The 21,838-nt window shown below is 41.3% G+C and overlaps 1 protein-coding gene across 6 annotated transcripts in view; it reads left to right on the top strand.

Annotated features, from left to right (window-relative positions):
• Positions 1–21,838, top strand: part of MRTFB (myocardin related transcription factor B) — a 336,737-nt gene that overhangs the window by 120,782 nt on the left and 194,117 nt on the right. For 2 of the 6 annotated variants that reach the window (XM_032242725.1, XM_032242719.1), the window contains exons 1-2: positions 7,020–7,114; positions 16,312–16,376. The gene's annotated coding sequence lies outside the window, so the exon portion shown is untranslated. The other 4 variants (XM_032242720.1, XM_032242723.1, XM_032242721.1 and 1 more) reach the window with 3 other exon arrangements.

The following is a 21,838-nucleotide window of genomic DNA, read 5'->3' as shown; positions in this document are numbered from 1 at the left end:
CCTTGAATGGAAATGCAAGCTGGTTAAGTAGAAAGGGGAATGCAATAGAGGATGTTAGGTATCCCACAGAATCATTGGAAGAGCCAGAGAAAAGAACTTGAGGCTAAGCTTCTAGGAAAAATGCCCCAAACCGCACTGCAGGCCTGGTCTGACGAACTAACCTCCACCCTGCTCCTGTGCCATGAAGCATCAGTGCCAGGAGGCTACCCTCACTATAGCCGCTGCCGCCGCCCTCAGCACAGGGCCTGCTGTGCCATTGGGAGCTCGACCCTGCAACCACTATCCCCAAAGCCGGCCACTTCTGCCACTGATCACATCAACATTCTCATGGGTTACCTCCTGGTGGCAGAACCGACATCACATGGCTTGTCTTGGTTGCAAGGGAGGCAGGAGATTTGCAGCTCAATATCTTCTCTGGGTTGCCAGGACTCACAATGAGATTTCCTCAAAGACAGATAGGTCAGATAGGTTACAGATACAATGCTATCTGCTACATCCCACTCATCCTTGATCCAGCACTGGGTGTGGCAGAGGTGGAGGATTGAGCTCAGATTGACCAACAGGAATGATGAGTATCTGGGGACCGACATTGCTCACAACACCCTTCTGCCTCTGGTTTGGTTTCTTTCTCTCCACTGCCTTCATGTGCTCGGGGTGCACATGTGTCTCAAGATGTCTTTTTTTTAAAATCACATGTATTATATATTATGCCAAAATCACATAATCTAATCAATTGTTTTTTAATTATAATTTCAGGGGCACATGTGCAGATTGGTTCTATAGCTAAATTGCATGTTGACAGGGTTTGGTGTACTTATTATGAGGTCACCCAGGTAATCAGCATGGTATCCAATAGGTGGTTTTTTGATCCTCACCCTCCTTCCCCCACCTCGAATATGCCCAAGTGTCTACTATTCCCTTCTTTGTGTCCATGTCTGCTCAATGTTTAGCTCCCACTTGCAAGTTAGAACACGTGGAGTTTGGTTTTCTGTACTTGCATGAGTTCACTTGGGATAATGGCCTGCATCTCCATCCGACATTCCATTTGGTCAATCTGAGCTCAATCCTACCACCTCTGCCGCACCCAGTGCTAGGTCAAGGACGGGCAGAATGTAGCAGACAGCTGTTTTATCTGTAGCCTATCTGTATTGAGATGTCCATCCTGCAAAGGACATAATCTTGTTCTTTTTTATGGCTGCATAGTATTCCATTGTGTATATGTACCATATTTTATTTATCCAGTATACCACTGATGGGCATTTACGTTGATTCTATGTCTTTGCTATTGTAAATAGTGCCGCAATGAACATACACATGCATGTATCTCTATGGCAGAATGCTTATTATATTCCTTTGGATATATACCCAATAATGGGATTGCTGGGTCCAATGGTAGTTCTGTTATAAGTTCATTGAAAAATTGCCAAACTGCTTTCCACAGTGGCTGAACTAATTTATATTCTCACCAGCAGTGAATAGCATTCCCTTTTCTCCACAGCCTCATCAGGATCTGTTATTTTTTGACTTTTTAATAATAGCCATTCTGACTGGTGTGAGATGGTATCTCACTGTGGTTTTGATTTGCATTTTTCTAATGATTAGTGATGTTGAGCATTTTCTTTATATGCTTGTTGGCTGTGTATATGTCTTCTTTTGAAAAGTGTCTGTTCATGTCCATTGCCCACTTTTTTAATGGGGTTGTTTTTTCCTCATTAATTTAAGTTCCTTACAGATTTTTGAATTCGATCTTTGTAAGATGCTTAGTTGCAAATATTTTCTCCCGTTTTGTGGTTTGGTTGATAGTTTCTTTTCCTGTGCAGAATTTCTTTAGTTTAATTAGGTTCCATATGTTGATTTTTATTGCAATTGTTTTTGGCATCTTCATTGCAAAATCTTTGTCAGGCCCTGTGTCTAGAATGGTATTTCCTGGGTTTTCTTCAAAAGTTTTTATAGTTTTAGGTTTTACATTTAAGTCTTTAATCTATCTTGAGTTGATTTTTATACATGGTGTAAGGAAGGGGTCCAGTTTCAATCTTCTGCATATGGCTAGCCAGTTATCCCAGCACCATTTATTGAAAAGGGAATCCTTTCCCCATTGCTTGTTTTGGTCAAATTTGTCAGAGATCAGTTGGTTATAGATGTGCAGCTTTATTTCTGGGAGCTCTATTCTATTCCATTGGTGTATGTGTCTATTTTTGTATCATAACCATACTGTTTTGGTTACTGTAGCCTTGTAGTATGGTTTGAAGTCAGTCATGTGATGCCTCTGGCTCTGTTCTTTTTGCTTAGAATTACTTTGGCTATTTGGGTTCATTTTTGGTTCCGTATGAATTTTAGAACAGTTTTTTTCTAATTACGTACAGAATTTTATTGGTAGTTTGATAGGAATAGCACTGACTCTGTAGGTTGTTTTGGGTAGTATGGCCATTTTAACAATATTGATTTTTCCTGTCCATGAGCATGGGATGTTTTTCCATTTGTTTGTGTCATCTCTGATTTCTTTCAGCAGTGTTTTGTAATTCTCATTGGAGAGTTCTTTCCCCTCCCTGGGTAGCTGTATTCCTAGGTATTTTACTCTTTGTGTGGCTATTGCAAATGTGATTGCATTCTTGATTTGGCACTCAGCTTGGATGCTATTGGTGTTTAGAAATGCTACTGATTTTTGTACATTGATTTTCTATCCAGAAACTGTGGCTGGAGTTGTTCATCAGATCTAGGAGATATGGGACTGAAACTATAGTTTTCTAGCTATAAATCATCATATTATCTACAAACGGGGATAGTCTGATTTCCTCTCTTCCTATCTGGATGTTTTTAATTTCTTCCTCTTGCCTGATTGCTCGGCTAGGACTTCCAGTACTAGGTTGAATAGGAGTGGTAAGAGTGAGCATCCTTGTCTTGTTCTGGTTCTCAAGGGGAATGCTTCCTGCTTTTGCCCATTCAGTATGATGTTGATGATGCCTCTTAAAGCTTGGTGTGATGGTGCACCTGTAGTCCCAGCTACTCAAGAGGCTGAGACAGGAAGATCGCTTGAGACCAGGAGTTCAAGGCTGTAGCATGCGATAATCACCCCACTGCACTCCAGTGGGGGCAATATAGCAAGACTCATGTCTAAAAAAAAAAATGTATTTTAAGTCCCTGGTCCACCCTGCCCTCCCAGTCACCAGCGCTTAGCACTTACCTACTTTTTGCTGATCTCTAAATGCTCTCCCCTCTCCTTTCTGCATAGTTCTTTCTGATGCATCCTTCGGAACTCAATTAAAGTAAGTTCTTTCCTACGCTTCCATCCAGCTATTTTTTTTTTGTCATTTGCTCTTCTTTTTCATTCTACTTATTACATTGTATTTCAACATTTATTGGTTTAATTATTTGATTAATACCTCTCTCTTCCTCTATACCATAAATGCCACGAAAGTGTGGACAATACCTGTCTTGCTCATAGTTATTAACATAGTAGCTGGCACTGAAGTGCTTAATACATTTTTTATTGAATGAACGTGCATAAAACAAACCCTATTATAGGACTTCATAAAATTCTTCTTGGATCAAAAGACATTTTAAGAGTGCTTTTTTGGAAACCATACCTTATTTTAAATTTTTAAATTTTTTTTATTGTTTGTTTTTTTGAGATGGAGTCTCTGTCATCCAGGCCAGAGTACAGTGGTGCTATCTCAGCTCACTGCAACCTCCACCTCTCAGGTTCAAGTGATTTTCCTGCCTCAGCCTCCTGAGTAGCTGGGATTACAGGTGTGTGCCACCATGCTGGACTAATTTTTGTATTTTTAGTAGAGATGGGGTTTTACCATGTTGGTCAGGCTGGTCTTGAACTCCTGACCTTGTGAGCCACCTGCCTTAGCCTCCCAAAGTGCTGGGATTATAGGCATGAGCCACTGTGCTAGGTCTATTTTTTATTTTTTAAAACTTCTATTTATTTATTTATTTAGAAACAGTCTCGCTCTATTGCCAACCCTGGAGTGCAGTGGCACAATCTTGGCTTACTGCAACCACCGCCTCCCAGGTTCAAGCGATTCTCCTGCCTCAGCCCCCTGAGTAGCTGGGACTATAGGCGCCCGCCACCATGCCTGGCTAATTTTGTATTTCTAGTAGAGACGGGGTTTTACAGTAGTGGTCAGGCTAGTCTCAAGCTCCTGACCTCATGATCCTCTCACCTTACAGGCATGAGTGACTGAGCCTGGCCACTAAATTTCTTATTTTTAAGCTCTGTTGGTTAACTTGATGGAAACCATACTTTAAACCTTTAGGTGCATGTATATTAGAATCACCACTGTTTGTGTTTGTGTTTGTGTTTTGAGACAGAGTCTTGCTTTGTCACCCAGGCTGCAGTGCAGTGGCACAATCTCAGCTCACTGCAAGCTCCACCTCCCAGGTTCGAGCAAGTCTCCCGCCTCAGCCTCCTGAGTAGCTAGGATTACAGGAGACAAAATTTGTATTTTTAGTAGATGCAGGGTGTCACCATGTTGGCCAAGCTGATCTTGAACTCCTGACATTGTGATTCACCCACCACAGCCTCCCAAAGTGCTGGGATCACAGGCACAAGCCACTGTGCCTGGCCTGTGTTTTTGATTTTTTTAGAGATGTGGGCTTGCTCTTTTGCCTAGGCTGGAGTGCAGTGGCACGATCATAGCACCCCGCAGCCTCCTACTCCCTCTCCCTCTCACCTCGGCCCCACCAATTGCTAGGACTATAGGCACAAACCACCATGCTTGGCTAATTTTTAAATTTTTAATTTTTTGTAGAGACAGGGTATCATTATGTTGTCCAGACTGGTCTCAAACTCCTGGCCCAAAAGTGTTGGGATTACAGGAGAGAGCCACCATGCCTGGCCAGAATTACCCATTTTGTTTGTTTGTTGTTGTTGTTTGCAAACAATAATGTTTGCAAAAAAAAAAAAAAAAAACCAAATCCCCTTCCCCATGATGATCACTTCCACAGGGAGCCTTTGTCATTGATGGAAAAGTATGGCACACCTTGTGTTAGGATAGAAACCTGAATTTGGCACAGCAAGGCCTGAGGGTAGTGGCAACTTCAGTTCCTATAAAACTTTTCCCCAAGTCATGATGTCACTTTGGTGTTAACCCCCTACCCTTTTTTTTTTTTCTTTTGAGACGGAGTCTCGCTCTGCCACCCAGGCTGGAGTGTAGGGGCGTGATCTCAGCTCATTGCAACCTCTACCTCCTGGATTCAAGTGATTCTTGTGCCTCAGCCTCCATAGAAGCTGGAATTATAGGTGTGTGCCCCCACACCCGGCTAATTTTTGTTATTTCAGTAGAGACAGGGTTTATCATGTTGGCCAGGCTGGTGTTGGACTCCTGACCTCAAGTGATCTGCCTGCCTCAGCCTCCCAAAGTGCTGGGATTATAGGGGTGAGCCACCGCGCCTAGCCTGCTATTAACCCTTAACCACACCAACATTCTCCGAAGTTTCAGCTCAATTTTTTCTTTGGTTTTGTTTTTGCCTATGAAGTGACTTCCAAGTCATATCTCTAAAAATATTTGGGTGGCTTTTCCTTTATAAGGGGTGCCTTTTTTAAAGCAGACTGCCCCTCCTCCAGGAAATTGGGAAGAGATTGCTTCAGGAGAGCTGGTCTCCTTTCATGATTAGGAGGAATATTTATTCTTTTCAGAATTACTTATTTCATTCAGAAATAAAAGTAAAAACTAATTTTATTTTAGAGACAGAATCATGCTCTGTCACCCAGGCTAGAGTGCAGTGGTGTGATTTCAGCTCACTGCAACCTCCATCTTCCAGGTTCAAGCAATTCTCATGCCCCAGCCTTCGGAGTAGCGGGGACTACAAGTGTCCGCCACCACCATGCTCGGCTAAGTGTTGTATTTTTAGTAGAGACAGGGTTTCACCTCTCCTGATTTTAGGGCAGCCGGCCCAGATGAGCTAGCTCATGTTCACTTCCTTGCAGAACAGGACCTTCCTACAAGGCAGTACTGGGCTCTGGTCTCTGACCCAGGTTCAAATCCTGTCTCACAATGGAAACAGGCTACTTTCTCCACCTCCAGGATTGCAAGAATATTGGTATGACCTTGATATGCCTGCAATAAATGTTAGCCCCTCCTCTTTACAAACAATTATTACATTAAGACTTACCCCTGGGAAGAAGTCACACTTTGCTCTGTATTAACACCATGTACATTTTTATTCTCTGTCCTGTGTGCCACACCATCATGCTCTTTACCAGCAAAACGCCACCAGTGTTAAGGAGGAGACAGAACCGAATAAAAATAGTCACACAGCCTTCAGAGCTGGCACAGGGGCTTCACAGGCCTTAGGAAGTTTGTGCAGTGAGGGAGAAGCACTTTACTGTCGCCAGCTCCTTTGAAACCAGAGAGATTGTAGCAAACGACCTCCTAGGAGCTCCTCCTCTCACCTTGGTTAATCTTGGCAGAGAGTGAAGACTGGGGCTGAGATGCAGCGCCTTGAGCCTTGAGCGTTGGGACGGACAGGGCCTGGGGTCTGACAGTGAGGTGCAGAACTGGGGTTTGGGTTGCGCATCAGATAACTCCAGATCCTAACATCGCTCAGCCAATTCCTGGCTGTGTGACATGGAGCCGTTAGCGTACTTTGCTTGCCAGGCCTCCATTTTTCCCCGCTCAGGAATGGGGAGACTAGTAATACCCACTTTTGGGAGCAGTGTGAGGACCGAAGAGGACTGTTAAGTGCTTGGAGCGCAGCGAGCACTCAGGACGGGTGGCTGCGGTCACCTAAGTCGCCGCCGTCCAAGCCTTTGCAGAGGGTCAGGGCCAAGCCCCGGACACGCGCATGCGCACGCGCACCCGGCCGGCCAGGTGAGAAGGAGGCGGCCGCTTCGCACCTGGGCTTGAACCCTTCCCCATCACAGGGGTTGGCAAAGGGCACGCAGGGACGGGGACGAAGTTGGGGGGGGTAGTCGCGACAGTGGACGGGCTTGACCCTTGAGGCTGGGTGGGCGGTGTCCGGGGAGCGCGCCGAGCGGCTTCCAAGCTGGGGTCCGCGCGCGCCGCCGGGAGGGAGGGGGAGCGGCAAGGAGAGCGAAGTCTCGCGAGATCGCGCGGCGGCGGCGGCGGGAGCTACGGCGGCGGCGGCGGCGGCGGTGGTCTGGGAGGTGAGAGGCGAGCGGCGGCGGCCGTTGGGGGTTGAGGTGGGGTGAGCGCGGCCGAGACCGAGGGCCGGGCGGGACGGTGGGCCCGGTGAACGTCCCGCGTCCCGGGCGGCCGTCCCTGTTCGTCCCCACAGCTGCTGCAGCGCCGCTTGGTCCGCGCTGTCCCCGGGACTCGCGCGGGGCGGGGCGACCGGGGCCGCGGGCCGGTGCCCCCGCCACTGGTCCTCGCGCCCGGACGCGACTCCGGGGCCGCCTCAGTGTCCCTCTCGACTGCGGGGTTGGCCCTGCTAGCCGTGGCAGCGGCATTTATTGAGCCTCTGCTGTGTGCGGGGCACTTAACTTGCGCGCTTCCACCCCGGGGCTGCACAGAGAGTTGGAGCGCCCGGGCCGAAGCCACACTGTGGGGAGGCGGTGTGGGAGGGGTCCCAGACCTCGGCGCCCCTTCCTCTTTTCACGTCCCACTCCCCGCAGTCCTTTTACCCCTGGGTCCCGACGAGGCTGCAGAGGGGTGTTTGGGAGCGCCCCGAAATTGAATGCAGCTTGGTGTATGGGTTTCTTGGGAGAGAGTTTTCCCATGGCTTTTGTCTGGTTCCTAAAAGGGTCCCCGACCCCCAAATGCTCAAGAACCATTGTTTGGCCCTGCGTGGGAGCAGAGGTGGGGTGAGAGCTGCGGGTGTGTGCTGGGGGTGGGGTGTCAGGCCCAGTGAAGTGGAATACTGGAGCCCAGCACTTGCCTTAGGCAAAGGAAACACTTCTAAAGTTTGATTTTTGTTTCAGCACGTGATTCCACTCTTGGTAACAGTGGTTCTCAACCTCGTTAGAATCAAAGCCCCTTCTTCCCCTTTGTAGCAAACATCTATAAAGCCCACTTTACTACCCTGGAATGAAATTCATAAACAATGTAACCTCCCTACACACATCACTGAAAAGCAGTATGTTGGTTTGAAGTTTAAGAGTGAAATAGAGAACAGTATATGACAGGCGTTGCTGTATCATTCACATCTAGTACATGCTCTTGTGCTAGAAGACAGCATATACTGGAGTGCTTGTGCCTGCTTATAATGAGTACGTTTGGGTTGGTTTAAAAAATTAGGCCGAGCGCCGTGGCTGACGCCTGTAATCCCAGCACTGTGGGAGGCTGAGCCAGGCCTATCACGAGGTCAAGAGATTGAGACCATCCTGGCCAACATTGTGAACCCTGTCTCTACTAAAATACAAAAATTAGCTGTGTGTGGTGGCGCACACCTGTAAGTCTCAGCTACTCCGGAGGCTGAAACAAAAGAATTGCTTGAACTCGGGAGGCGCAGTGAGCTGAGATGGCGCCACCCACTTCAGCCTGGCAGCAGAGGGAGACTCCTTCTTAAAAAAAAGAAAAAGAAAAAATTACCAGGCGCTATTTCAAACAAGGGCAAGCCTGGGCAGTATAGCTAGATCCCATTTCTACAAGAAAAGAAAAAATTAGCTGGGTGTGGTGGCGCGCACCTAAGTCTCAGCTACTCCGGAGGCTGAAACAGAATTGCTTGAACTCGGGAGGCGCAGTGAGCTGAGGGCGCCACCCACTCCAGCCTGGCGGCAGAGGGAGACTCCTTCTCAAAGAAAAAAAAAAAAAATTACCAGGAGCTATTTCAAACAAGGGCAAGCCTGGGCAGTATAGCCAGATCCCATCTCTACAAGAAAAGAAAAAATTAGCTGGGCGTGGTGGTGTACACCTGTAGTCTCAGCTACTTGGGAGGCTGAGATGAGGAGATCGCCTGAGCTCAGTTCAAGGCTGCAGTGAGCTGTGATTGCACCACTGCACTCCAGCCTGGGCTACAGAGCCAGGCCCCCTCCCCCCCACTCCAGCCAAAGAGCAGAGATATGGATGGAGGTTGCGTGGCGGGGGAGGGGGGGTTGAAACACCTAGGTTGGGATAACCTATTTCTTGCGAGTTAAAAACAACCTAGATTCAACTAGGGATAACGTGGCAAGACCACAAACTGTCTCAGTCAATGCGCAAATAATGTTAGCATAAGCCTTCCACAGATCCATATTTTCAAACAATATTGTAGAATATCTTTTGTGTCACACACTTTGAGGTACTGCTACTCGAAGGGACAGTACTGGCTTCCTAACAATTACCGTTAGTAATAATAAAATATTAACAAGGTTGAAAATTTTGGGTTCAATATCAGTATCTCACTTGTGAATATATGCTCAGTATTCTGATATTGCAATTGTATGTTAACGGTGTGTGGTGTTAGGAAGCGATCGCTAATGTTTAGACAGTTTTCCCTTACTGTATTTAAGCTTCCCTTGCTACTTTCTCCTACATTACTGGAGTTTCCCCACAATTTCTTGTAAAAACTTCTAAATACTGTAAAGTAATGCCAGTTTATAGTGGGCTTAATCTGCCTGGACATTGGAAACATTCGTACCAGGCGAGTCTTCGTTATACAGATCTGTCCCACCTATGTGTTATGTGGAGTCTTGTAGATCCAGGCCCCCAAACCCTAAATGCCAGCAGTGCCCTCCAGTCTCATTGATAACTAAAAATGCTCCTTGGCAGTTCCAGCTCCGTGGAAAAACATCCTAAAGAGCAATATTATCTAGTCAATTATAATAGGAAGGGGGGTACAATTTAACTGACAGTTTTTGCTAAAATTTTTTTTTCTTTCTGAAGTGTCTGATGTACAAAAAAGGCATGCTTTTGGGTTAGTGGCACTTTTATTGATTATTGTAGAATCTCAGATGGGAGGCCAGGTTAGTACCTGTTTCCCTCTGAAAGATTGGCTGTGTTTAATGGAAATGTTGACAAATCAACTCTTGAATCAAGTAGCAGATTGAGGTTAGAATGGAGTTGGGAGGCAACAGCAATAGTATGTAGAATGAAAAGTCTTAGTAAAGTATAAACTAGTGTAATCACCTTTTAAATAGCTGCTTGTGCTTACTAATATTTTTATTAGAGAATATGGAAAATGCAGGTGTATTCAAAGGTAAAAATTAAAATTTTTATCTATAATCACATAGGCCAGTAGTCCTCAAGGTGTGATTTGTTAGAAATTGTCTTTTTATTTCAAACTCTGCTAGTCTTGCTGCAAAGGGGAAAATGCAAATTGAGTTAAGAAAGTTAGTCTCAGACCACTTATATGTTACCTTCATATAAAATTTACATGTTACAATGTTACCTACATTATACCATTATACATTTCTTTAACTCTTGTTTAAAAAAGTTTATTTGGCGTTTTTTTGTTGAATAGATAAGTTGCTTCTTGCTGTAAGATGCAACTTATCTATTCAACAAAATAGATAACACTAATGATAAGTTGTGTGTAATGTTTGCAAGGTGCTCTGAAAACAGACTTGTAGGTAATGACTGTTGTCAAAATAGAAGGCCAAACTTTAAATTATCTAGAGTTAGAGACATTGAACACTATTGAGGTGGAAAATTATCCAGATTGAAAGTAATGAGTTTATATTAATTTGAGCAAGCAGTATCTTGTGCCAGCGTAAAAGAGGTCATTAGTGGTTTTTAAAATGAGAACTTTAAAAAATATTCACCTGTGTGTAAAAGATGTTGATTGAAATGTTCCATTTTTCTAGGCATAGGGGATAGATTGTTGAATGAACTTTTAAAGGCATAAAGTTCATGCCTTTTTGAAGTTTTACATTTGAGAGACACAAATGTTAACTAGAAAATGAATACTATGCGCATATCTCTGATGTGTAATTAAGGTATTTTATTGATTTATTTTATTTATTGATTTATTTTTTGAGACAGAGTCTCACTCTGTCGCCAGACGCCAGGCTGGAGTGTAGTGGCACAATCTTGGCTCACTGCAATCTCCACCTCCTGGGTTCAAGCAATTCTCCTGCTTCAGCCTTCCGAGTAGCGGGGACTACAGGCGCATGCCACCACGCCCAGCTAATTTTTGTGTTTTTAGTAGAGACGGGGTTTCACCATGTTGGCCACGATGGTCTCGATCTCTTGACCTCGTTATCTGCTCACCTCGGCCTCCCAAAGTGCTGGGATTCCAAGGCTATTTTACTGATAATTAAGATGCATATGTGAGATAGAATGGCATCTTAAAATTAGCATGTTGTTTAGTTGGCAACTTTTCTTCTTTCTTAGTAGGACATTAAATAGGAGTGTGTCAACATTGATGGCATCTTAGAGTCAATAAAATAGGGAATACGTAAAAATTATTACATAATTTTTATTACGTAATTTTATTTCATGAATAGGTAATATGAAACAGTGATTAATGTTTAATAGCAAAAACTTGATTCGAAGGTTGACTTGCAAAATGAAAATACATAACATTTCTAGACCCTTTAAACTAGAATTCTTTACTAAGAAGATTCCTGCAGAGATTTTTCTCCTCCTGTAAAACAAGTGGAGAATCAATGTTTGTAAATATAGGAACCATTTTTAAAAAAATGTTTAAAAGGGAACAAACTGCTTGGTGAATTTTCACAAGGTGCAGGTGGTGTGGTTAGTGTGTTTGAGGTAAAGTTAATCAGATAATGTAACCAGTTGTATGGATATGTTTTTTTGTGTGTGTTTTTTGTTTCCATTCTGGAAGATCCACTTATAAATGAAGGTTTTCTCAAATGGGACATCCTTAAATTGGATCTCAGTGAATCAGTTGTTATTGTTGTTTAAGAAATATATTTGAAAACATACTTACTCTGTGTGAAGTACACACTTTATATGGTTAGCTAGTTCCATGGTATGCCTCAGCTAGGAAACCTGTGTAAGGACTTTTTTGTCTGATATTGAGTGCAGGTTTCACAGCAAACTCAATTACGTGAATACTCTTTACATACCTTCTTCCCCAGGTGGACTTGGGCTTTGGGCCTCAAAGTGTGGTCCACACACCATCAGCAGCATCCTGGAGCTTGTTTGAAATGTAGACTCTAAGCTTCACTGCAAACCAAGTGGAACAGAATTTACATTCTAAAAGATCCCTTCCTGGGCAATGCACGTGAACATGTAAGAATCATGGGACCAGATCTGTGGCTGTCAAACTTGAGTGTGTATTACAAGGATTGCTAGCCGCCTCTGCAGGAGTCTCTCTGATTCAGTAGGTCTGGGCTACTAGGCCCATAGAATTTGCATTGTTAACTAATTATCAGGTGATGCTGATTCTGCTGGTCCAAGGACCATGCTTTGAAAACCATTAGAGTAGAGCTCCTTCTCTTTTCACCTCTTGCTGTTCTGTCTTCTCATTCCTCACCACACCAAATACCTTTTTAAAACAGATTATTATAATTATATACTTTGTCTCCATTGGAGGAAACAAAAGCACCTTGTCTTATAATTTATGGTGATGGCCACACCAAAATTGCTGGTCGCTAATTTCAGCGAAAACATAAACACTGCTTTATTGGTAGTTCTTTTTTGCTTCTTTTTGTGAGGTCCTCTTAACATTTAAAAATTATGTTTGTGTAGATAAAATGTTACTATGGTTCAAAAATTAAAATGATACAAGGCATATTTTGAGAAATCTAAATTCCAATTGTCTTGATTCTCCATAAATAAACTTTCATTTGTTTCCTACAGACGTCTTTTTTTGTGTGTAGTTACAGATAAGCAAATATTAATATACTATGTATACTCTTTTTATATAAAATATATATACAATGTGAATATTCTACCTTTTGCTTTTCTTAAAGTTAATATTATCTTGACATATTTTCATATTAGTATATAGGAAACTTTTGTTTACACTGTGTGTGTGTGTGTGTGTGAGAGAGAGAGAGAGAGAGAGGGAGTGTGTGAGAGAGAGTGTGTGTGTGTGTGTGTGTGATAGAGTCTTGCTCTGTTGCCCAGGCTGGAGTGCAGTGGCACCATCTCAGCTCAGTGTAGCCTCCAACTCCCAGGTTCAGGTGATTCTCCTGCCTCAGCCTCCCAAGTAGCTGGAACTACAGGTGCAAGCCACTAGGCTGGACTAATTTTTGTATTTTTAGTAGGGATGGCCTTTCATCATGTTGGCCAGGCTGGTCTCAAACTTCTGACCTCAGGTGATCCACCTGCCTCAGCCTCCCAAAGTGCTGGAATTACAGACATGAGCCACTGGGCCCGGCCCAGAAAACAGTTTTTTTTTAAACAGCTGTAAAATATACATTGTTTGGCTGTTTAGCCCTCAGTGATCAACCTTTGAGTTGTTTTCAGTCTTAGACTCACTGATGATGCTGTGCTGAATCACCTTGTGCACGTATTATTTTGAATAACCTTGTGCATGTATTATTTTGTATATTTGCAGGCATTATCTATGGGATACATTCTTAGAAGTAGGATTCCTGGACAGTGGGCAATGCATTTATAATTGGGATAAATACTTTCCTTCTCCAGGGCTGCACTGTTTTCAGTTCCCATAAGTAATGTGTGAGACTCCTTGTTTCTCCATAACTTTTCCAACAGTTAACCAAAATTTGGATTTTTGTCAGTCTTGTAGATGAAAAATAATAACTCCATGTAGTTTTAATGTGCATTGCTTTCATTATGAATTGGGCTGAGCATCTTTTCATCTGCTTAAAGGTTATTCATATTCCTTTTTCTATCAACTCTCTGTTCATGCCTTTTGCACATTTTTCTTTTGGATTGATTGCATTTTCTTATCAATTTCTGTAAATCTGTAAGTTAAAGAGATTAGCCCTTTGTGAGGTTGCAGTTTCCCTCAACCTGCCACTTGTTTTTAAAATTTTCTTTCATGTATTTTGGATAAAGAAAGCTTAAATATGGCTTTCTTTACATTTTATGTACTTAACATTAATCTCTTACGTTATCTGAATTTTATGTCAAAGGCCTCCAAGATTTCTGGAATTTGCCTTTTTTTTTTTTTTTTCTGCTTTTATGGTTTCATTTTAACACTTAAATCTCTGATCCATTTAGGATTTATTCTGGTGTTCAGAATGATACATAATTCAACTTTCATTTTTCCTTGTGGCTAGCAATTATCTTTACCCGTTTGTTTCAGTATTCATCTCTGAATCCAGTTTTATGGTGATGTGAATTTCTGGATGCATTGGGGTACATCTCTGCAATTTCTGTTCTATGACATTAGTCTTTCTATTCATATACTAGTAGTACGCTCGTTTTATAAAATGTTTTAATGTCTTTTAAAACTAGTTTCCCTGTGTTGCTTTTTTTTTTTTTTTTTTTGCAATTCTTGCTTGTTTATTTTTCCATGTGAACTTTAGAATCATTTTGTCTAGTTCCAGAAAACACCTTTTAAAGAATCAAGATGATGTTAAATTTATGAACTTAAAATCTATTTGACTTCTCTGAGCCTCAGTTTCCTAATCTGTAAAAGGAGCAATAATGTCTGTAAGAATGCTGGAAGGATTGAAAGAGAAAAGGTGAAACTCATCACTTAGTGCCCTTGGTTCACTCCCACCACTGTTGCCAACATGGGCTGAGGTTGCCATTGGCTCGTTTCTTCCCCACTCTTACCCTTCTCACTTTCAAAAAAGGAAGAAACCATAAAGAAAAACAATTACAAGACATTAGGATTAAGTTAAAAGTAAGCTCTTGTTCAGTTTCAGCAGGACAATTAATGTACTTGAAAGCAGAACAAACTCAGCCTGGTGTTCAAGTTCCCCTCCTGCTTCTGGACTTCCTGCCTCAGCCTCTCTTGGATGCACCCTAACAATGATGCTGCTTATGTTTCCCAGAGGCTGTGTGTTTCCTGGAACCCCATCCCTCCCACCCAAAATATATTGCTACCTAATTCTGCCAGCTCAGATCTGTTACTGTCCCCCACATAGTCAAAAACAGTATCTGTCTGCATATAGCTTGTCTGTCATGCAGCTTGGGCCTGGATGGACTGTAAACTCTGTGAGGAGAAAAACTGTGTTCATCCTGTACACCAAAGAATGCCCTGCACCCAGCAAAATACTGGCAAAGAATGGACATTCAGGCCGGGCGTGGTGGCTCAAGCCTGTAATCCCAGCACTTTGGGAGGCCGAGGCGGGTGGATCACGAGGTCAAGAGATCGAGACCATCCTGGTCAACATGGTGAAACCCCGTCTCTACTAAAAATACAAAAAATTAGCTGGGCATGGTGTTGCGTGCCTGTAATCCCAGCTACTCAGGAGGCTGGGGCAGGAGAATTGCCTGAACCCAGGAGGCGGAGGTTGCGGTGAGCCGAGATCGCGCCATTGCACTCCAGCCTGGGTAACATGAGTGAAACTCCGCCTAAAAAAAAAAAAAGAATGGACATTCAGATGTTTGTTAAATGAATGAATAATTGACTTTGATCTTTCTTTTGCTTTACATTGTGTGTCTAGGTAACTCTTATTTCACTCAGGACACTGTAAGCTCCTAGAATACAAAGCTTACGCCCACCCCTCCCCTCTTTTTTTAGGGACGGGGTCTCTCTGTCACACAGGCTAGAGTACATGATACAGGCAATGGCACAATCATGGCTCACTGCAGCCTTGAACTCTTGGGCTCAAGCAGTCATCCCATCTCAGCCTCCTGAGTAGCTGGGGCTACAGGTGTGCACCACCACACCTGGCTAATTTTTTTTTTCTTTTAAGAGATAAGGTCTTACGATGTTGCCCATGTTGGTTTCAACTTGGCTCAAGCAAACTGCCGACCTCGGCCTCACCAAGCCCGGAGATTACTGGTGTATGTCACTGTGCTTAGGCAATTAATAATAATTATCATCATAAATAATACTGGTGGTGGAGATGGTGGAAGGCAGATTTATTATTATATAATATATTATAATAAAAATAATTATTGAACATCTATTTCAGGAAATGCTTTAGAGTCCCCGATGTGGATTATTTCGTATGATCCTCAGCAATCTTATGAATTGGGTAGTATCGTTACATATATGGGAAAACAGGCACACAGAGAAGTGACTTGCCCAAGATCACACAGGTGGAAAGTGGTAGAGCTGGGATTCTAACGCAGATGCTCTGAGCCCAGCACCCCAACTCTTAACCTTCTGCAGTTCTCCAGACTTGTTTGTTGAATACAGTTGTTTGAATACAGTTGTTTATAGATTCTTGAACAATTTAGGAAAAGTTTTAGTTACACTTTCAAATTTTTACTTTCCTTCTTGACCATTCCATTTTCATAACTTCTATTTTGTTCTTTCCAGTTTATCTTCAACTTAACATTGTCTAGGAGACTTTCTGTGATCACCCTGTCTGGAATGTAGTAGGTGTTCAATGAAAAGTAATTTTTATCTTTTTTTTTTTTCCAGATTCACAATAAAGGTGCTAAGAAAGAGAATGTACAATAGGAAAATAATTAAATATTCTTACTGAGGTAAGTTTTTAATATTTTTTAAACAAAGAAATTATTTTTAAAAAAATTTTTACTTCCTCTCACAGCCTGCATCCTTGAGGTGTAACAGGGAGACTGTTTTAGAAGTGGTTAAGTTCATAGAACCTAGAGTTCTTAAGGTAGATGCCAGGAATGTGGGCTATTCAAATTTCATTTGGCTTTCTCCACCTTTTTGAATCTAATCTTTAAATTCTTGTTTTCTCATCGTGTTAAAGCATGGTACTGAGAAGGAAATCTAGCAAGGAGAAACCCATAGCTATTTCATGGTTATCTATACTTGTAACATTCAGTGAACACTTTCTTCTGAAAATAGGGAGTTGAAAGAATTTTAAGCTACTTTTGGTGAGATAAGAACCCTTCTTTTTCTTACATAAAATTTTGTTGTAATTTTTATTAGAATAGTGAAAAAATTTCTATCAATATAAAACAACATAATGACAAAAGTTAGCAGCCAACTCCTGCCACCAAGAAATGCTGCTCTTAATATTTTGGTGAATATACTTTTAGCAATCTATGAATATAGAAGAATTTATATACAAAATTTTAAATAAATTGCTTTACCTTTATATGTTGGTCTTTTTAAATGAAAAATATGTTTTGTATGTCTCTGCAGAAATTGGAAAAGATACACATAATCATACATGTCATTTTACTGGCTACTTAATGTTCCATCTTTTAGAGGCACCATATTTTATTAAACTATGCCTTTGATGACTTTTTAGATTGTTTCTAGTTTTACTTTGTTGTAGATAAAGATGTATTGATCAGCCCTTTGCTGACATCATTGTATACTTGTTCATTTCTCTTCTTAGATGTGTAACTGCTGGGTCAGAAATTATACACATTTAAAATGTTGAGACATGGCTAACCTGTCGTCTAAAGAGACTACCAGTTTATAACCCCACTCAAAATTCACAAGAGTCCTGTTTTCCATATCTTGCCCACCCAGAGTTTTGTTTATGTGTATATAACTTTTTCAAATTTATTTATTTTAAATAGACTAATAAAATTGTACCTATATATAATGTATAACATGTTTTGAAGTATGTGTACACCATGGAGTGTTTCAATCTAGCTAATTATGCATTACCTCACATAGTTATCATTTTTGTGGTGAGAACATTGAACATTTACTCTCTTTGTATTTTGGAAGAATACAGTATATCATCATTAACTATAGTCACCATGCTGTACAATAGATCTCTTGGAATTATTCTTTCTATCTCACTGGAATTTTGTCTTCTTTGACCAAAATCTCCAGAACTTTCCCTCTCTCCCCCACCTTCTAACATCTCTGGTAACCATCACTCTGCTCTCTACTTCTATGAGTTCAGCTTTTTTAGATTCCTTATATAAGCAAGAACAAGTGGTATTTGTCTTTCTGTATCTGGCTTATTTCACGTAATATAATGTTCTCCAGGTTCATCCATGTTGTCACAAATGACAGGATTTCCTTTTTTATAGTTGAATAGTACTCCATTGTGTATATGTACCACATTCTCTTTATCCAGTCATCTGTTGATGGACACTTGGGTTGCTTCCATATCTTGGCTTTTGTGAATAGTGCTACAATAAACATAAGAGTGCAGATTATCTCTTTGACGTACTGATTTCATTTCCTTTGCATAAATACCCAGTAGTGGGATTGTTGGATCATATGGTAGTTCCATTTTAAATTTATTTGAGAAACCCCCACACTGTTTTCCATAATGGCAGTAATTTACATTCCTTTCAGCAAGCAGTATTCAGGGGTTTCTTTGTCTCTGCATTTTTTGCCAGCAGTTTTTACCTTTTATCTTTTTGATAATAGCCGTTCTTATAGGAGTGCGGTGATTTATCTCACTGTGGTTTTAACTCAGATTTCCTTGATTGGTGCTGTTGAACATTTTTTCATATATTGGTTAGCTATTTGTATGCTTTTTTTTTTTTTTTTTTTTTTTTTTTTTTTTTCTATAGCTCTTGTCGCCCAGGCTGGAGGGCAGTGGTGTAATCTTGGCTCACTGCAACCTCTGCCTCCCTGGTTCAAGTGATTCACCTGTCTCAGTCTCCCAAGTAGCTGGAATTACAGGCATCCACCACCACTCCCACCTAATTTTTGTATTTTTAGTAGAGACGAGATTTTACCATGTTGGCCAGGCTTGTCTTGAACTCCTGACCTGAGATGATCGGCCCACCTCGGCCTCTCAAACTGCTGGGGTTACAGGCATGAGCCACTGCGCCCGGCCATTTGTATGCTTCTTTTTAGAAATGTCTATCCAGGCTAGAGTGCAGTGGTGCGATCATGGCTCACTGCAGCCTTGACCTTCCAGGATTAAGTGATCCTCCCACATTGGCCTCCTGAGTAGCTGGGACCACAGACACATGCCACCACTATCTGTTAAATTTTTTGTACTTTTTGTAGAGACAGTGTCTTGCCATGTTGCCCAGGCTGGTCTTGAACTCCTGGGCTCAAGCGATTTACCTGCCTTCGCTTCCCAAAGTACTGGGATTATAGGTGTGAGCCACCACCTTTGTCTATTTTTTAATTGGATTTTTTTTCTTGCTATTGAGTTGCTTATGTATTTTGGATGTTAACCCTTTATCAGATGTATAGTTTGCAGATATTTTCTCCTATTCTTTAGGAAATATCTTCACTGTTGATTGCTTTCTTTGCTGTGCAGAAGCTTATTAATTTGGTATAATCCCATTTGCCAATTTTTGCTTTTGTTGCCTGTGTTTTGGGGTTCATATCTAAAAATCATTGCCCAGACCAGTGTCATGGAACTTTTCCTTTGTGTTTTTTCCTAGGAGCATTACAGTTTCACATCTTACATTTAAGTCTAATACATTTTGAGTCGATTTTTGTGTGTGGTGTAAGATAAGGGTCTAATTTCATTCTCCTGCATGAGGTTATCCAGTTTTGCCAACACCATTTAGAAGAGACTGTCCTTTCCCCATTGTTTGTTCTTGGCACCTTTGTCAAAAATCAGTTGACGCTAAGTGCATAGATTTATTTCTGGGTTCTTATATTCTGTTCCATTGATCTATGTATGTGTATTTTAAGCTAGTACAATGCTTGTTTTGTTACTATAACTTCATAGTACAATTTGAAATCAGATAGTGTGATACTGCCAACATTTTTATTTTACTCAAGATTGTGGCTGTGTGCAATGGCTGAAATCCCAGCACTTTGGGAGACTAAGGAGAGAGGATAGTTTGAAAACAGGAAGTTTGAGACCAGCCTGGGCAACAAAGTAAGATCCTGTTTCTGCAAAAAATAAAAATTAGCCAGGTGTGGTCATTTGCACCTGTAGTCCCAGTTACTCAGGAGCTAAGGTAGGAAGATTGCTTGAGCCAGGAGGTTGCAGTGAGCTGTCTGATCACACTACTGCACTCCAGCCTGGACAACAGAATGAGACTCTGTCTCAATAAAATAAAATAATAAAATATAAATTAAATAAAGTAAATAAAATGATGAGATTGTTTTGTCTGTTGACATCCTTTGGTGGTTCTGTACAAATTTTAGTATTTTTTTTCTATTTCTGTGAAGAATGTTATTGATATTTTGATAAGGATTGCATTTAATCAATAGTACACTTTGGGTAGTATGGGCATTTTAACAGTATTAATTTTTTTGATCCATGAGCATGGGATATCTTTCCATTTATGTCTTCAATTTCTTTCATTGATGTTTTATAGGTTTTAGTGTAGAAATCTTTTACTTCCTTGGTTCAATTTATTCCTAAGTATATTATTTTTTGGTAACTTGTAAATAGGATTGTTTTCTTGATTGCTTTTTCAGATAGCCCGTTGTTAGTGTATATAAGTATTACTGATTTTTGTATGTTGATTTTATATCCTGTAACTTTACTGAAATTGTTTATTAGTTCCAACAGTTTCTTTGTGTGGAGTCTTTAGGATTGTCTGTATGTAAGGTCATGTCATCTGCAAACAGGAACAATTTTGCTTCTTCCTTTCCTAATTGGATGCCTAAATCCTGAAGCCACTGAGGGCATCAGAAGCCCAAGCCTGCTGTAGTTGGCTGGCAGTGATGTAGACTGGAAATGGAGTCTGCCTCACAGGGCATACAGGTTTCTACCTGGCTCCAGGGCAGGTCTGGAGGCACAGTCCCTGAGTGCTGGCATAGAGTCAAGGGCCGTGGAGATCTGCTGCGTACTGGGTTTTACTGTGTTGGGCCTGGTGTTAGGGTTCAAGGCAAAGTCCTATGCTTACTTCCCTCTCTTTCCCCTATCTGATGGTATCTCTCTCCACACTGTGCTGCTTAGGGTTGCGGGAGGGGTGATGTGGGTAATGTAAAACTATCCTTTCTATTATTTTCAGTGTGTCTTTTTAAATTTTTGTGTTATAACCAGGTACTGTGATCTCTTACCTGTTTTTCTTAGCTCTTGTGAAGGTGTTTTCAGGGGTGGATAGTTGTTCTAATTGATGTTTCTGCAGTCTTGTTCTGCCATCTTGCACTACCTTCTCCTGTATGTAACGTGTTAATCTTTTTAATACTTGGCAATCCAATAGCAGACAAAAAGTAGTATTTTTTTTGTTTTTGAGATAACAAGTTTTCTAATTGGAATATACGTTTTGTGTTTTCAGAGACCTCTAATTTCACATTCTTACTAACGTGAAGAGTTTTCTTATTGAGAACATACCTGTGGTTCTCATGCGTAGATGAAATGCTCTTGGACTTTAAATGTGATACAAATGTTGAAGTATATTGAGTTCTTTGTCTTTCAGTCTGTTGCCTTTATTAACTCATTATAAATATTTTTAAACTATAGGTCAGGTGACTGTTACTGTTTTGAATACTGAAAGTTTTCTTCCATAGAGAACTCTACCTTTGTTTTTTATTCACTTACAGTGCAGTTACAAGAAGCTTTAAGGCTAGGCACAGTATCTCACACCTGTAATCCCAGCACTTTGAGGTGCCAAGCCAGGTGGGCCTCTTGAGCTCAGGAGTTCAAGACTAGCCTGCACAACAACGTGGTGAAATCCTATCTCTACAAAAAATGCAAAATTAGCTGGGCATGGTGGCTCACACCTGTAGTCCCAGCTGCTCAGGAGGCTGAGGCAGGAGGATCACTTGAGACCAGGATGTGAAGGTTGTAGTGATGCAAGACCATGCCACTACACTCCAGCCTGGATGACAGAACAAGACCTTGTCTTGAAAAAAATTAAGAAGATAAAGAAGCTTTAAAAACTAATTTCTTAACATGCTTCAAACATGGATATTGATTGTGGAATAGCATATAGAATATGACTTACAAACTTGGTTATTGATATTATTGAGTTAAGTGGATTATGTGAATATGTGTTCATATGTAAACCTGTGTATATTGATTTGAATCCCTTCTGTCTAAAGGATTTTAACATTTCTGATATGAGTATGATCTTTAATTTTATATTTGCCTTAGATTTTATTTCAATCAAGTAAGATTTACTTGAGGAAGGTT

Source organism: Sapajus apella, unplaced genomic scaffold, assembly GCF_009761245.1.
Source record: "Sapajus apella isolate SASKATOON/1434 unplaced genomic scaffold, GSC_monkey_1.0 scaffold51, whole genome shotgun sequence".
In the NCBI taxonomy this organism is placed as follows: Eukaryota; Metazoa; Chordata; class Mammalia; order Primates; family Cebidae; genus Sapajus; species Sapajus apella.
This window is presented reverse-complemented; position numbering and strand designations above follow the sequence as displayed.